The sequence below is a fragment of the Monodelphis domestica genome, chromosome 2 (assembly GCF_027887165.1).
Source record: "Monodelphis domestica isolate mMonDom1 chromosome 2, mMonDom1.pri, whole genome shotgun sequence".
Classification (NCBI taxonomy): Eukaryota; Metazoa; Chordata; class Mammalia; order Didelphimorphia; family Didelphidae; genus Monodelphis; species Monodelphis domestica.
In genome coordinates, this window is record NC_077228.1 from 47,298,786 (window position 1) to 47,306,595 (window position 7,810).

Genomic DNA, 7,810 nt, shown 5'->3' on the forward strand with positions numbered 1-7,810 from the left:
TGTTTTCCTCTCCTTATATTGTCAGGTATATACCTGTCTTTTTTACATGGTGTAGCAGAATGAAAGCCTCTTGAGGGCAGACACTATTCCTTCCTTTGCCTAGTATACAGTAGGAATCATTTTATTGCATTAGATCTCTCCAAACCTGGTAGCAACAAGAGAATTAAAAGGTAATGCTGCTATAATATATACAGAAGAAAAAAAGAGAGAAAAGAATGAAAATGTCCCTTGAAAAAGACAAGCAGGAGCTTTTTTTTTCGAGGAAACATGCCAGAAGGGCAAGGGGATTAAAGCTCAGTCCAGAGCAGGATTAGTTGAAAGACATGAGTGTTTTTAACCTGAAGGAGACATGATAACTATTGAGCATTTTAAGGATTGTCAGATGGAAGAAGGATTAGACTTGTTCTTTTTTGTCCCAGAGGACTGAAGAGGGACTAATGGGTGGAAGTTATAGGGGGTGAGGTTTTAGTTTGATATTAGGAAAAACCTTCCCAGAGCCAGTTTCACTGGGGAAATTCCTCCAGATTTTCTAGGATCTATTAATGGTTACTTTCTTCTTCTGTTCATGCAACTAGTTCTAAATTCATCTAACTGGACTGACATCCAGCCCATGTCTTGATCTAATCCATAAGGATATAGTGAAAAATATGGTGACATGTCTTCCTGGAGTCTAGGTCTATTATCCTCATTGCATTCCACTGATCCACTAGTCTAATAACCCTGTCAGAAAAAGGAAAAACAAAGAAAGATTACTCTTATAGGACATAGTATTGATGAAGTTCATGCTAACTCTTATTGATCACTGCTTCTCTTTCAGTCAGTCCATCCGTCAATAGAATGTATTAAGTGCCTACCATGTGCCAGGCACTGTGCTAAGTGCTGGAGATAGAAAGAAAAGCCCCAAACAGTCCATGCTCTCAAGAAGTTCATCATTTCATAGAGGGGACTAGCTGAAAACAACCATGCACAAACAGTATCTGGACAGGAGAAACTGATGGTAATCACTAGAGGAAAGGCATCACTATTGAGGGGAATCAGGAAAGGCTTCTTTCAGAAGGCAGAAGCTAGCTGAGACTTGAAAGAAGCTAGGGAAGCCAGGAGGTAAAGATGAGGAGGGAGAGCATTGCAGGAATGGGGGACAGCCAGTGAAAATGCCTAGAGTCTGGGGACAGTGTTATGTTCAAGGAACTCAGAGTTACAGGATTACAGAGCATGAGAGTTGGCAAGTAAAACTGTAAGGAAACTGGAAAGGTAGGAGGAAACCTGGTTGTTAAAGGCTTTGAATGCTTTGAATAAGCCATTTCTTTAATTACATATTCTTATTATATATTAGATTTGTTCTTTTTGGTCGCAGAGAACTGGAGGGACTAATGGATGAAAGTTATAGGGGGCGAAGTTATAGTTTGATATTAGGAGAAACCTTCCCAGGAGCAATTTTACTAGATTAATTCCTCTACGTTATCTGGGATTATATATATATATATATATAATAGAAGTTAAATACATTAGCTTGTAATTGGAAGGATACATTTTACTGCTATTTTGGATGTTTGTGATAGTCCCCCTCTTCTTCTGTTAATGAATCGTCACCTCTTATGGATTTTGTTTTCAAAGAAAATATCTGAGGACAGCATCCTTTATTGTCCTGGAATACATTCTGGAATTGATGATTTGAACTCATGGAGGGAAGCTAGGTAGATCATTACCATCTCATTCATCCTGAGTTTCAATTCCTTGACACTCTTTCACTTCTGTATTCCACTTCTGCAGTCCATTTTCTATGATGGAAAAAATGGAAACCAAACAAGAATGTTTATTTTCTCCTTTATCCATCATCCATTAACAACATTGCATCTACTTTAGCAGTACTCCTTTCTTTTCTCAGATTTTTCCCATCCTTCAGCTGAAATTGTTCTGTCCAAAGTTACCAACAATCTCTTCACTGACAAATCTAATGGTCTTTTCTTAAGCCTCATCCTTCCTGACATCTCTTCTAGCTTTTGACACTATCAATCACTCTCTTCTCCTGGACACTTTCTTCTTTCTTGCTTTTCATGAATGTTTTACTACTGGTTCCCCTCCTACCCATCTGACTGCTCCTTTGCTGGACCTTCATTGAGCTTGCTTACAGAAACTTCTGGTGTCTCCCAAGAGAGCTAAATGGTTCAATGGATAGAGTGTTGGTCCTGGAGTAAAGAAGATGAGTTCAAATCTGTCCTCAGACAGTAGGTTTGTGACTGACCAAGTCATTTAACCTGTTTGTCTTTTGTTTTTTTTTTAATCTAAAATAGGAATAATGATAGCATTTGCTTCATAAGTTTGTTGTAAAGCTCAAATGAGAGAATATTTGTAAAACACTTAGCCCAGTGCCTGGCATATAGAAGGCTCTTCTCTTCTTACTTCCCATCTCCTCTTCCTCTATATTGTTTTGCTTTATGATCTCATTAGCTACTATGGATTCAGGGATTTCTATGCAGATGATTCTTAGATCTATTTATCAAGCCCTAACCTCTATCTTGACCTCTAATTTCACATCTTTAACTGCCTCTTAGACATCTAGACCCACATGTCCTATAGACATCTTAAATTCAACAAGTCCAAAACTGAACTTATCTTTTCTCCAAAATCTTACCCTCCCATTTACCCAGATTGGCAGCCTAGGTATTATCCTCAACTTCTAACTCCCACTCACTCCCATAACTAATTTGTTGATAAGATCTGCTGATTCTATTTTTGTGATATCTCTGATTTATGTCTCCTTTTCTCCTGATACTTCCAATACTCTGGTGCTGGTTTTCTTTACCCCATTCTTGGGCTACTATAATAGCCTTTCTGATTGATTCCCCTCTCTCAAGTGTCCCCTCAACTCTAGTCTATCCCTACTCACCTCTCAAAGAAATCTTCCTAAAGTGGAAATCTGATTATGTTACTTCCTATTTAGTAAATACCAGTGGTTCACTGTTGTCCCTGTAACCTCCAGTTTCAAATAATTAAGACTTTGGTTTTGCTTTTAAAACACTTTATAGGCCCTTTCCTAGATTTCCAGTATTCTTATATTTTATTGTTGTTTTGTTCAGTTATTTCAGTTGTGTTTGATTCTTCCTGACCCCATTTGGGGTTTTATTGGCAGAGATAATTGAAGTGATTTGTCATTTACTTCTCCAGCTCATTTTACAGATGAGGAAACTGAGGCAAACAATGTTAAGTGACTTTCCCAGGGTCACTTACTATTAACTACAGTTAGTAAGTGTATGAGGCCATATTTGAACTCAGGTCTTCCTATCTTTCAGATACTTCCTGACACTTTGTCTACTACACCACCTACCTGCTCTTTTTCTTATATTTTGCTTCTCTCAAAACAACCTATGATCCATTAACAGTGGTTCTTACATCAGATATTCATCTCCCAATTCTTGTCCTTATCTTACGGCTTCCCTGCCTTCTTCAAGGCTCAGTTAAATTTTTCTAATTTTCACCTTAATGCTAATGCCTTCCCTCTGAGATTAGTTTCAGTTTATGCTTTGCATATTTCTCCCCTATTAGATTTAAATATCTTGGGAAAAAGAACTGTTTTTACCTTTTCTTTGTATCCTCAATGCTTAGCCCAGTGCCTAGAATATAGTAAATACAATAAAATCCTTATTTAATTGACTTAATCATGATGATTTGGAGTTCATTTAATTGGGACCAAGAAGATTTGAATTCAAATCCTTTTCAAGCATTAGTTATGTGAACCCAAAGGGTATTAATTAATTCAATTATTTAAATTAGTTTAATTAAAGGTATCTAGTCTTTCTCAGACTTGATTTCTTTATCTGTAAAATAAGAAGCCTGGAAATGATGACCTTTAAGATCCATTTCACTTCTAAAACTATAGTCTATGATCTATGATCTGCCTCAATAGTATGAATTGAAGAGACAAACCAACCCAATTCCCTCAGGTACCAATCTTACTATGTTTATTTTTAAGTTCTTTTACTAATTTTTTCAGCTTCTCTTACTTGTTTTTTAAATTGCGTTTTGAGTTCTTCCAAAGCCTGTGTGTCCAATTCGCTGGAATTTCTGTGTTTTTGCTTGTGTTCCTTGGTCCTCCTCTGTTCCATTTGCTCTTTATTCATTACCTGGATAGAAGATGATGATTGTAATTTCTTTTTTTCTTTTTCTGCTGTTTACTGTTATAATTATAATGGTTGAGGTCTTAAACTGTAGTGATTAAAATAGTGGAAGATGTAAATTGTGATAGATATGAGAGGGTGAGTAAATTGTGACCGCAGAAAATATGTTTCACTACAGTGTTTTGGTTTTTAAATCAAATATAAGGTGGTCGCCAGGGAAATATTCCCAATTATTCAATATGCCCAAGTCAACTGGGTTTTATAGAGAATTTAATTAATAATACAATGAGTAATCAAAGAAAGAGAGAGAGAGAGAAAAAGGAAATAAGTATGAAGGGCCTTAAGCCAACATGGCCTAGACCTGAGTCTTAAGAGAGAGATCAGTCAGTTAGTTTTTTACCACTCAACACAAGGTCTGTCTAAGCAAGGATTCTAGGGACACTAGGCCAGCTCCAACTCAGCTGATTTCACCAGAGAGAGATCCAGCCAGAGACTGTTTTAAAGGGCCTCTCTCCAGAGCCTCCAGAGGGACAGAGTCCCCTCGGAGGAGCTCCAGTGAGACCTCCTTAGAGATTGTCCTCCAAGAGCTTCCCTTCTCCAGAGCCTCTCTCAAGAGATTCTTCCCAAGTCATCCTCATAAGAGCTTTCTCCAAAAGGATTGTTTTTTCAAGAGATTCTGCTTTTTCTTATATAGGGGTTTTTCTCCTATGTCACCTCCCCTAAGCCCTTACATCTACCAATCACTGTAGACGGTTTCCAAAGGACTGCCCATCTGAATTCCTGCTAAGTCAACTAATCCCCTCAGTAAATCTGAACCAGAGAAAACACAGCTGAGTTGACTAATCTCATTAAGAGAAAACTTGCCCAACCCTTTTTAGGTACCTAGCATCCCATTGTATCAATTCTAAAAAACAGGCATGGCTCAAAGAACTCCTTGCCTTATTATAAGCATGGGTCCAAGTACTTTCATTGTTTAGCAAGGAGTTTTCTCCCCTAAAGCAGTCTTAAGTGGGTGGAGTAGAGGTCCTCCCATTTCTGATCCTGGCGAGTTCTCACATCAAAATGGGGAATGTTTTCCAGTAGGGAATTTGTTCCAATGGAGGATTCCTCAATATGGAAATTTTTTAACATTCACAAGTCTGAGAGATTTCAAGATTTACATTACTCATATTTTTTCTTCTCCCTCACCCCCATGGCTGTATTCTTGCTCCTCTGTTTACTGAGCTATTTTGTCCTGAAGGGGCTTCTTCTCTCCTCTGCTGATTAACTGGATTAGGCTTATAGAGCTGACCTGTTGTATTAATAAGCCCTGAGGCCAGATCTTCCCCATCTGCCAGAAGAAGCTGAAGGTAAAGGTGGTGTGGAATCTGAAGAAAGTTACCCTTGTCCTTCTCTCTTCCTTTCTGCCAGCCACCTCCCTGCCAGCTGCCAGGTCAGAGCCCTGAGCATCCCATGGTGGTACCAAGATACTCTATCACAGATGCAGCCTTCACTCTGGGATCCCAGTCAGCAGGATTCTTACTGTGGGTCTCAGCACAGGAGGTGGGGGAGGTGTCCTGGGACCTTCCTTCTTTCTTTTCCTTAAACGGGAGAATTCAACTTTCTCAATGTACCTTTTAAGTTGAATCAAACAGGTGCTCCCCCCAGCTCTGTCCTGTTGTTGTATTTGATTTTCTGACCCTCTCAAAGTATTTTGTTTTTGATTGGTATAGAAGGGTTTTCACAGAGGACTCCACTTTTGCTACTTCTAAGCCACCATTTTGACTCTGCCCCTCTATGTTTATTAATTATTAAATAGTAATTTGAGGTGTCTTTCATTGGATCTTTTAAGAATTAATTTTTTTGACAATCCTTCCAATGAATGCCAATGCTTCTAGAAAGGGTTATACTCTCAGTATTAGCAGATGAACATCCTAGGATAGATCATTATTGCTATAGGATAAATAACAATTCCCTCTTCTTCCAGATATTTAAAGCCTTCGACCATCTGACTCCCATATAACATTTCCAGTTCAATTTCCTATTACTCTCAAAATTAGCCCTAAGAGGCCTCCAGTTCTGGATTTAGCAAAGTATGGAGACTTTCAGACACAGGAGTGCTAATTTTGCCTTTACTGAGAATTAACAAAGGACATAGAAATCAGGTATATCTGATGCAAAGTTGGACCCAAGAGCAGCTGCAATCAGTGGATGGCCTCTCTGTGCCTATCTCTAGCTCTTACAGTGAGTCTTATTCCCCAAACCTGCCTGGGGCAAGGTCTCACCAGGTCAGAAGAGCCTTGACTGTCCTCATAAAGATTGCTTCTCTTCATAGATACTGGATGCTGAGCCAGATGGGATATCACTTGGGCAAATACATTATATCTTCCTTCTCTTTTTTGCTTGTGGTTTTTCTGGATAGTTCTCCCAAAATCTAATATCACTTTCCTGCCCTCACCTAATTAAATTCTTCTTATGACTACTGCCCTAGGGATACCTTCTAGATCCAGAGATAATAATTAGGTCTTAGTTGAGTTGATCTGTGTAATAGAAAAGATAATCTGCGTGACTATTTCTTGTTGTAACTGATGTACTCTGGCTTGAGACTAGAGAGAGCTGCTGGTAGGGGACATCCTGAGGATTTCTTAGTTACAATCGGGATAGAAGTACTTTGAGAAACACTGAAAGCTGCTGCTAGAGATAGAGGGATGCTGCCACAGGGGAATGCACTGGGGTTTGCCTACTGATCACTATTTGATGGCTTATAGATCAATCTATTTCCTAACCTCCTCCTCTCTTCACTCCCAAATCCCACACACTCCCTTACCCCCTTCTTCCAGCCTCTCCCTCCCAGTTTCTTCTTGAAGCTTATGGCTTCACCCCTCCCCTCTGAGTGTACTATGAAGATACTCTTGTTTTCTTTCTCAGGTAAGGGGTTTATTGGGAAACATTAGGATAGGGAACTGAGGAAAGAGGGATGAAGGTTTCCCTAATCTATAAGGAGAATTTGTGGGTTTGGGAAACCAGTCCAATCACAACTGTGACAGAGGTACAATCAGAGAGATGGAGGACAACTGTTATTCTTTCTTTCTTCTTCACAAAGCCACCAAGGTCTCTCAGCCTAATTTCAGAAGCCTCCCTCAAGGGTCCTTCAGCCTGGGACAGAAGTTAATAATATTAGTTCTCAGCTTCTTCCCCCTTCAGTCAGGCTTGCCTCCTTGGATCAGTCAACCCCCAGAGAGAGACAGAGACAGAATCAGATCCTCCCCCTGGCCAGCTCAACTGCCTCCTCTGGGAGCATTCCGTTTGGAATCTTCACCTTGATTTTGCAGATCAGGTCCCCAGCTTGGTTTGCAAGCCTGAAGTTCTCTCTTTCTGGCTTGCCTCTATCACACCTGACCAAAGTTCATCACACTCCTGACACTTCTGTCCTGCTACCTATTGTTCTGTCAAGTCATTCTGTCTCCTCACCCCCATACTTTTTCACAAGCTGTCTCCCATGCCATCTCTCTGCCCATCTTCCTTATTGTCTCTTCCTCAACCCACATGAAGTCACTTGACTCTGAAAGGGAAACAGCTTTAGCTTGCTCAGAAGCAATCCCTGCAAGTTTAGCCATCTGTTGCTGGTTGCTCATTAGCCATTCCCCCATCCGCTTGAGTCTACTCCTCTTCCCCACACATATTCCATGGTTTCCATCATCACCTGGACTTGTTTC

At 39.8% G+C, this 7,810-nt stretch overlaps 1 long non-coding RNA gene across 1 annotated transcript; it reads right to left on the reverse strand.

Annotated features, from left to right (window-relative positions):
* Positions 1 to 1,528: 1,528 nt before the first annotated feature.
* Positions 1,529 to 7,371, reverse strand: LOC130456984 (uncharacterized). The gene is made up of 3 exons (XR_008915932.1): positions 6,380 to 7,371; positions 4,002 to 4,121; positions 1,529 to 1,778 (listed from the first exon to the last, which is right to left on the reverse strand). It is a non-coding gene; the product is annotated as an uncharacterized LOC130456984 (long non-coding RNA).
* Positions 7,372 to 7,810: the final 439 nt, after the last annotated feature.